The following is a 10,111-nucleotide window of genomic DNA, read 5'->3' on the forward strand; positions in this document are numbered from 1 at the left end:
GCCGGGGCAACTAAGCCTGCTTGCTGCAAACTACAGAATTCCCAAGCTTTGGAGCCCGAGTATTGCAGCTAGACAGAAGCCTGTGCACTGCAATGAAAACTAAGAACTGGTGCAGCCAAATAAGGAGATAAATAAATATTTTAAAAAAAGAACAGATTCATGAGAAGGTGTGCAAGAGTGTGTAAGTGCGTCAACCCCACGTTCAGGGTCCAGGGCTCTTGGCTTATGCTGGAATGCTGGTTTCTCAGGCTTCTGCTCAGGAGTATCTCTTTCCTGTTCCTCTCATCCGAGCTCACCGGCCCCCCATTTTAGTGTTTTCAGAGTCATCTCTCTTCCTCTGTCTGTCCTCATTCTTCTACTCTGACACTAGACTTCCTCTGTGACCTACTGGTACCTCCCAACAAACAAGCCAAGAGCCCCACGATCAGGCCGCTCCCATTTAGCTGGGAGGGGATCACCTCTCAAGGCGAGTGCCGAGTGTTTCATGCAGACCCGGCATCAGCACAGCCCGCACACAGGAGGTGGAGAAGGCATGGACGCTGGTGCTGGCTGGCTCTTCCTTGGCCACACCAATGCCGGCGCCAGCAGTGCCAGTGTCTTGGACACACAGTGCCTGTTCCTGTGGACCTGGTTAGTGGGACAGCTGCTTCACACCTGGAGATGAAATCCGAGACCAGACCAGAAAGACACAAGTGCGGAGTAAGAAGACAGGCCTGGGCCCCTACTTGGGCAAAGAGGAATGAATAAATTAGGAAACCCCAGGTTCTATCCAAGGTCCTTAAGGAAAGCTCTGAGTCCCGCCTACTGTGGGACTGAGTCCCGCCCAAGCCTCTCTTCTCCCACATCCTTCCCCCTCTCTGTAGTCTCAGCTCTCTCTCCAGAGCCCTTCAACCCTCCTTCCCTCTGCACAGAGGATGATACTCTTAAGAAAATACTGAGACCATGGGTCTGTCTTTCCCCTTCCCATGCACTCCAGACCCCAAGCCAAGGTTGCCCAGCTAGAGACTTCATTTTCTTTGGATCCCACCCCTCCTGACTCCTCAGGCATGTGTGACAAGGAGCTTGGCCAAAGTGAGGATTCCCTGGCTAGTACCCTGCAGAGTCCTTTTGCTCTCTCAGGAGGGTCCCTGTGGGCTCCACCTGTCCAGCTGGCCCTGCTACAGGGGACAGGCAGCTGGGACCCGTCCTGCAGGCGTAGAGGCTGAAACAGGCTAATGAATCCTGATGGGAGAAGTGACCTTTTCCAAATGCCACATGTCATTGGATTTTATATCACACAAGGACAATGTGCCATGGGTATTAAAATCGTTTTTCCAATAGTTATATATGTGTGTGAGTGTGGCGCACAGTCTGTATGACGAGAGGAAAATCCTAATGAAGATGTCATCAAATGAGCCTTCCCTCCACAGCCCCAGACAGCCAGGTCTCCAGGATACTCCCTCCTTTAGCCAGTTAGGCCCTAGACCTCAGCTCTCGAGTACAGGTAAATCTTTCTCCCAGGAAGTTCCCCTAGCACAGTCCCTGGCTCTGGACCTGGCCTTGGCTCCACCTCCTAGCCTAGGAATTTCTATCCAACATCAGAGGAAAAGCAAGACCTGGAGGAGGCAGTCACCCACCCAATAGGCCCGGGACATGTTGGTCTTTTCCCCTGGGTCTTGCAGGGAAGTCGGAGGATGCTTTGGACAGGAAGGACACACAACTAGGGAGAGCAGGCCAGGTGTTAAGTGTGGTACAGACGCTTCCAGAAGGCCAGGGGAGGCTGGACTTGGAACCGAGAACCCCAGATTATTCTGTTTAAAGCTTCAAAGTTCTCACGGTCCAGCCCATCTTTACAATATTCCTGACAGGTGGCCTGCCTAAACACTTCCAAGGACAGGGGACCCTAGACATTCCCAGGCACCATGTCTGCTCTGGAGACCTTCAGCTGTTTAGAAAATTCGCATACAGCCTGAACTAAAATCTATTTCTTTGAAAGTTCCACCTATTGGTCTGTATATAACTCCTCAGGTTCAGACAGAAAAAGTTTGATCTTTGTTCTACACAATAGCCTTTTGGGAATCCAAAAACATTAATAATGTTCCCTGATGTTTTCTTTTCTCTAGCTCGAGCATTTCTAGTCCATTTGATGATTCTCAATACGACCCAACTTCAAGAATCATAACCTATAGGCACTCAAGTTCTCTTCCACTGAGAATGTTCTGCCCATTTTCTATTGTCATGGTGGGAAAGGAAAGCCTGTAATGATAAAGGGGAAAAGCAAGCATACAGAGTCCGAGCCCCAGGTTCAAAATTTCAGCCTCATTATTTAACAGCAATATGAATTTGAGTAAGATACTTCACCTTTTGGAGACTTCATTTCTCTATTATAACACTAGATAGAGGGACAACTTTCCCATTGGAATAAGTTCTTCAGGAGGCCTTACAAATAGCTGTGAAAAGAAGAGAAGCAGAAAAGCAAAGGAGAAAAGGAAAGATATACCCATTTGAATGCAGAGTTCCAAAGAATAGCAAGGAGAGATAAGAAAGACTTCTTCAGTGATCAGTGCAAAGAAATAGAGGAAAACAATAGAATGGGAAAGACTAGAGATCTCTTCAAGAAAGTTAGAGGTACCGAGGGAACATTTCATGCAAAGATGGGCTCAATAAAGGACAGAAATGGTAGGGACCTAACAGAAGCAGAAGATGTTAAGAAGAAGTGGCAAGAATACACAGGAGAACTGTACAAAAAAGATCTTCACGACCCAGATAATCACGATGGTGTGATCACTGACCTACAGCCAGACATCCTGGAATGTGAAGTCAAGTGGGCCTTAGGAAGCATCACTATGGACAAAGCTAGTGCAGGTGATAGAATTCCAGTTGAGCTATTTCAAATCCAAAAAGATGATGCTGTGAAAGTGCTGCACTCAATATGTCAGCAAATTTGGAAAACTCATCAGTGGCCATAAAACTGGAAAAGGTCAGTTTTCATTCCAATCCCAAAGAAAGGCAATGCCAAAAAATGCTCTAACTACTGCACAATTGTACTCATCTCACACGCTAGTAAAGTAATGCTTAAAATTCTCCAAGCCAGGCTTCAGCAATATGTGAACTGTGAACTTCCAGATGTTCAAGCTGGTTTTAGAAAACGCAGAGGAACCAGAGATCAAATTGCCAATATCTGCTGGATCATCAAAAAAGCAAAAGAGTTTCAGAAAAACATCTATTTCTGCTTTATTGACTATGCCAAAGCCTTTGACTGTGTGGATCACAATAAGCTGTGGAAAATTCTGAAAGAGATGGAAGTACCAGATCACCTGACCTGCCTCTTGAGAAACCTGTATGTAGGTCAGGAAGCAACAGTTAGAACTGGACATGGAACAATAGACTGGTTCCAAATAGGAAAAGGAGTACGTCAAGGCTGTATATTGTCACCCTGCTTATTTGACTTATATGCAGAGTACATCATGAGAAACGCTGGGCTGGAAGAAGCACAAGCTGGAATCAAGATTGCTGGGAGAAATATCAATAACCTCAGATATGCAGATAATACCACCCTTATGGCAGAAAGTGAAGAAGAACTAAAGAGCCTCTTGATGAAAGTGAAAGAGGAGAGTGAAAAAGTTGGCGTAAAGCTCAACATTCAGAAAACTAAGATCATGGCATCCAGTCCTATCACTTCATGGCAAATAGATGGGCAAACAGTGGAAACAGTGGCTGACTTTATGTTTTTGGGTTCCAAAATCACTGCAGATGGTGATTGCAACCATGAAATTAAAAGACACTTACTCCTTGGAAGGAAAGTTATGACCAACCTAGACAGCATATTAAAAAGCAGGGACATTACTTTGCCAACAACCGTCCGTCTAGTTAAGGCTATGGTTTTTCCAGTAGTCATGTATGGATGTGAGAGTTGGACTATAAAGAAAGCTGAGCGCAGAAGAATTGATGCTTTTGAACTGTGGTGTTGGAGAAGACTCTTGAGAGTCCCTTGGACTGCAAAGAGATCCAACCAGTCCATCCTAAAGGAGATCAGTCTTGCATATTCATTGGAAGGACTGATGTTGAAGCAGAAACTCTAATAGTCTGGCCACCTGATGCGAACAGCTGACCCATTAGAAAAGACCCCGACGCTGGGAAAGATTGAGGGCAGGAGGAGAAGAGGACGACAGAGGATGAGATGGTTGGATGGCATCACCGACTCAATGGACGTGAGTTTGGGTAAACTCTAGGAGTTGGTGATGGACAGGGAGGCCTAGTGTGCTGCAGTTCATGGGGTCACAGAGAGTCGGACACGACTGAGTGACTGAACTGAACGTCAGGATGTGGTCCAAGAACAGACCAGGATCTTAGTGGAGACCTACCCAAGCAAAGGAGGTCCACACAGGTCCCAGGATGGGGAGAGGGGCAGAAAGAGTAAATAATATCCATAAATAGGTGCTTGTCTCAGACAAATGCCCAGAACTAACTGCCCAAAATTCTTGCAAACAGCTTCAAGCATGCAATTTGTCCCCATTCTTGCCCTTCATGCTCAAACTGAGACAAGGCTGCTTGTCTCAGTGATGAAGCCACTCCCCTTGCGGGGCCCACAGCACCAGAACTCAAGTGTGTAGGCTCAGACTAGGGTTCCCCAAGTCTAGGGAGAGATTAAGATCCAGACTTGACCTTCCTGCTGAAGCTACTAGTGCTGATTCCCATAAAGGCTCTGTTTCTTTGGCTTGCTTAGCTTTGAATCTTGGTCCAACTACTTGCTAATTGTGTGACCTTGGCCAAATTACTTAACCCTCTACACCTTTTTCTTCATTTGAAATACGCAAATAATTTATCTACCTCAGGGTCATTACAAGGCTTTTGTGGTTTTAGGTGTGAAACACTTGGAACAAAACATGTTGGGCACATGATAAGCACTCTGTTAGCCATTATTATTATTCCACTCCCAGGACAGTTGTGAAGGTCATGGGTGCTAACTAATAGGATGTGTCGTTTTTGGCCAGCTGTCAAGCTCTGTGTTCTGAGGGGGTAATTAGATTTGTTGATCAGTGCCTAGTCTCCCACAGTGGATACAGGCCCTCAAGTTAACTTGACCAGTGCAGCATGGAGTGGAACTATCTGTCCCCTCCATTGTTCTGGGATCCAAATGACACTAGCTACTTGGGAGGTAGCTATAATACTTGCTGGATTCTTCTGAAGTTACTATCAAAAATCCTGCAGGGCTTCTTTAGCTTTGTGTCCCTTCCCTCTCCATGTACTCAAATTCAAATATTTATCCTGATTGCGTTTCATCTAGCTGGAAGATTCTACCCCTTATTTGATGCAGTCAAGAGCATTTGATATTCCTCCTTGGACTGCGTCTTCTGCAGGTTTCATCAACATAGTTTCAGGCCCTTTGTGAGATTTTGTAGTTCAGAGCCAGCAGAGAGATGACATAGCCTCTGACTGGCAGCTGGGTGTCTCAGTCCTCCTTGTTTACCTGGTTAGTTCATTCTCACGTTTTCAAGACCTAACTCTAATGATAACATTCCTTGAGAATCCCTGAATTAATATTTAGCTTAAGAAACATTTGTCAGAACACTTATACCCACTCAGAAGGCTATAACCAAAAAGATAGTAACAAGTGTTGATGGGGATGTAGAGAAACTGGAACTCTTCATTATTTGCTGGTGGGAATATAATTATCACTTGGAATACATTTAAGAGAATGGAAACCATACTTCTACACAAAAACATGAATGTGAATATTCATACCATCATTCATCATAGTAAAAAAGTGGAACAAGCCAAAAGCCTTTCAATTGATAAATGAAAGTAAATTGGATGTAGTCAAGTAGGAGATGGCAAGAGTAGGCACTGACATCTTAGGAATCAGTGAACTAAAATGGACAGGAACTGGCAAATTTAATTCAGATGCCCATTATATCTACTAATGTGGGCAAGAGTTCCTAAGAAGAAATGGAGTAACCCTCATAATCAACAAAAGAGTCCAAAATGTAGTAGTTGGGTGCAACCTCAAAAATGACAGAATGATCTCTGTTCATTTCCAAGGCAAACTATTTGACATCACAGTAATCCAAGTCTATGCCCCAGTCACTGATGCTGAAGAAGCTGAAGTTTATCAGTTTGTTTTTTTTTTTTAGTTCATCAGTTTTATGAAGATCTACAAGACTTCCTAGAACTAACATAAAAAAAAAAATGTCCTATTCATCACAGGGGAATGCAAAAGTAGGAAGTCAAGAAATAGCCAGAGAAACAGGCAAGCTTAGTCCTGGAGTACAAAATGAAGCAGGGCAAAGGCTAACAGAATTCTGCCAAGAGAACACACAGGTCATAGCAAACACGCTTTTCAACAACACAAGAGACAACTGCCCACATGGACATCACCAAATGGTCAATACCGAAATCTGATTACATTCTTTGCAGCCGAAGAAGGAGAAGCTCTATACAGTCAGCAAAAATAAGACCTGGAGCTGACTGTGGTTCATATCATTAGCTCCTTATAGCAAAAATCAGTCTTAAACTAAAGAAAGCAGGGAAAACCACTAGGTCAGTCAGGTACGACCTAAATCAAATCCCTTATGATTATACAGTGGAGCTGACAAATAGATTCAAGGGGTTAGATCTCGTAGACAGAATGCCTGAAGAACTATGGACAGAGGTTTGTAATACTGTACAGGAGGCAGTGACCAAAATCATCTCAAAGAAAAAGAAATGCAAGAAGGCAAAGTGGTTGTCTGAGGAGGTTTTAAAAATAGTTGAGGAAAGAAGAGAAGCAAAAAGCAAGGTAGAAAATGGAAGGTATGTCCAACTGAATGTAGAGTTCCAGAGAATAGCAAGGAGAGATAAGAAGGCCTTCTTCAGTGAACGATGCAAAGAAATAGAAGAAAACAGAAGGGGAAAGACTAAAGATCTCTTCAAGAAAATTGGAGATATCAGAGGGCAAATTTCATGCAAATATGGGCACAATGGTCATCTGAGTTAAATTCACCCATTTCAGTCCATTTTAGTTCACTGATTCCTAAAATGTCAATGTTCACTCTTGCCATCTCCTATTTGACCACTTCCAATTTACCATGATTCATGGACCTAACATTTCAGGTTTCTATGCAATATTGTTCTTTACAGCATTGGATTTTACTTCCATCACCAGTCACATCCACAACTGAGTGTTGTTTTTGCTTTGGATCTGTCTCTTCATTCTTTCTGCAGTTATTTCTCTAGTGTTCTCCAGTAGCATATTGGGCACCTACCGACCTGGGGAGCTTATCTTTCAGTTTCCTAGCCTTCTGCCTTTTCATACTGTTCATGGGGTTCTCAAGGCAAGAGTACCGAAGTGTTTGCCATTGCCTTCTCCAGTGGACCATGTTTTGTCAGAACTCTCCACCATGACCCGTCCATCTTGGGTGGCCCTACACGGCATGGCTTATAGTTTCTTGAGTTAGACAAGGCTATGGTCCATGTGATCAGTTTGATTAGTTTCCTGTGATTGTGGTTTTCATTCTGTCTGCCCTCTGATGGCTAAAAGGATAAGAAGCTTATGGAAGCTTCCTGATGGGAGAGACTGACTGAAGGGGAAACTGGCTCTTGTTCTGATGGGTGGGACCATGCTCAGAAAATCTTTAACCCAATTTTCTGTTGATGGGTGGGGCTGTGTTCTCTCCCTGTTATTTGACCTGAGGCCAAACTATGGTGGAGGTAATGAAGATAATGACGACCTTCTTCAAAGGTCCCGTGCATGCACTGCTACACTCAGTGCCCCCAACCCTGCAGCAGGCCACCACTGACCCACACCTCCGCTGGAGCCTCCTGGATATTCATGGGCAAGTCTGGTTCATTCTCTTGTGGGATCACTGCTCCTTTTTCCTGGGTCCTGGTGTGCAGGACCCTGGTGTGCAGGTTTTGCTTGTGCCCTCCAAGAGTCTGTTTCTTCATTCCTGTGTGTAAGTTCTGGTGACTCTATGGTGGGGTTAATGGCAATCTCCTCCAAGAGGGCTTATGCCACACCCAGGTCTGCTGCACCCAGAGCCCCTGCCCCTGTGGCAGGCCACTGCTGACCTGTACCTCTGCAGGAGACACTCAAACACTCAAAGGCAGGTCTGGATCAGGAAAAGGTCTGTTTTCATTCCAATCCCAAAGAAGGGCAATACCAAAGAATATTCAAACTACTGCACAATTGCACTCATCTCACACACTAGCAAAGTAATGCTCAAAATTTTCCAAGCCAGGCTTCAACAGTACGTGAACCGTGAACTTCCAGATGTTCAAGCTGGATTGAGAAAAGGCAGAGGAACCAGAGATCAAATTGCCAACATCCACTGGATCATTGAAAAAACAAGAGAGTTCCAGAAAAACATCTGCTTCTGCTCTATTGACTACGCCAAAGCCTTTGACTATGTGGATCACAACAAACTGTGGAAAATTCTTCAAGAGATGGGAATACCAGACCACCTTACCTGCCTCCCGAGAATCTGTATGCAGGTCAAGAAGCAACAGTTAGAACCAGACATGGAACAACAGACTGGTTCCAAATCGGGAAAGGAATACATCAAGGTTGTATTTTGTCACCCTGCTTATTTAACTTATATGCAGAGTACATCATGTGAAATGCTGGGCTGGATGAAGCACAAGCTGGAATCAAGATTGCCAGGAGGAAAATATCAATAACCATAAATATGCAGATGACACCACCCTTATGACAGAAAGCGAAGAACTAAAGAGCCTCTTGATGAAAATGAAAGAGGAAAGTGAAAATGTTGGCTTAAAACTCAACATTCAAAAAACTAAGATCATGGCACCTTGTTCCATCACTTCATGGCAAATAGATGGGGAAACAATGGAAACAGTGGCTGACTTTATTTTTTTGGGCTCCAAAATCACTGCAGATGGTGACTGCAGCCATGAAATTAAAAGACGCTTGCTTCTTCAAAGAAAAGCTATGACCAACCTAGACAGCACATTAAAAAGCAGAGACATCACTTTGCCAACAAAGGTCCGTCTAGTCAAAGCTATGGTTTTTCCAGTAGTCATGTATGGATGTGAGAGTAGTACTATAAAGAAAGTTGAGTGCCAAAGAATTGATGCTTTTGAAGTATGGTGTTGGAGAAGACTCTTGAGAGTCCCTTGGACTGCAAGGAGATCAAACCAGTCCATCCTAAAGGAGATCAGTCCTGGGTGTTCATTGGAAGGACTGATGCTGAAGCTGAAACTCCAATACTTTGGCCACCTGATGTGAAGAACTGACTCATTTGAAAAGACCCTGATTCTGGGAAAGATTGAAGGCTGGAGGAGAAGGGGATGACAGAGGATGAGATGGTTGGATGGCATCACTGACTCGATGGACATGAGTTTGAGTAAGATCCAGGAGTTGGTGACGGACAGGGAAGTCTGGTGTGCTGCAGTCCATGAGATTGCAAAGAGTTGGGTATGACTGAGCAACTGAACTGAACTGAACTGATGGGCAATAAAGGACCGAAATGGCAAGGATCTAAGAGAAGCAGAAGAGATTAAGAACAGGTGGCAAAAATACACAGAAGAACTGTACCAAAAGAGATCTTAATGATCCAGATAACCACAACGGTATGATCATTAACCTAGAGCCAGACATCCTGGAGTGTGAATTCAAGTGGGCCTTAAGAGGCATTACTATGAACAAAGCTAGAGGAGGTGATGGAATTCCAGTAGAGCTATTTAAAATCCTAAAGATGATGCTATTAAAGTGCTGTACTCAATATGTCAGCAAATTTGGAAAGCCCAGCAATGGCCACAGGACTGGAAAAGGTCAGTCTTCATACCAGTACCCTAGAAGGGCGGTACTAAAGAATTTCAAACTACTGGACAATTGCACTCACTTCCCATGCTTGTTAAGGTTATGATTGAAATCCGTCAAGTTAGGCTTCAGCAGTACTTGAATCAAGAACTTCCAGATGTACAGACTGGGTTTGGAAAGGTCAGAAGAACCAGAGATCAAATTGCCAACATTCGTTGGATCTTAGAGAAAGCAAGGGAATTCCAGGAAAACATTTACTTCTGTTTCATTGATTACACTAAAGCCTTTGACTCTGTGAATCATAACAAACTGTGGAAAACTCTGAATGAGATGAGAATACCAGACCATTTTACCTGTTTCCTGAGAAACCTG

Source organism: Dama dama, chromosome 20, assembly GCF_033118175.1.
Source record: "Dama dama isolate Ldn47 chromosome 20, ASM3311817v1, whole genome shotgun sequence".
NCBI lineage: Eukaryota > Metazoa > Chordata > Mammalia > Artiodactyla > Cervidae > Dama > Dama dama.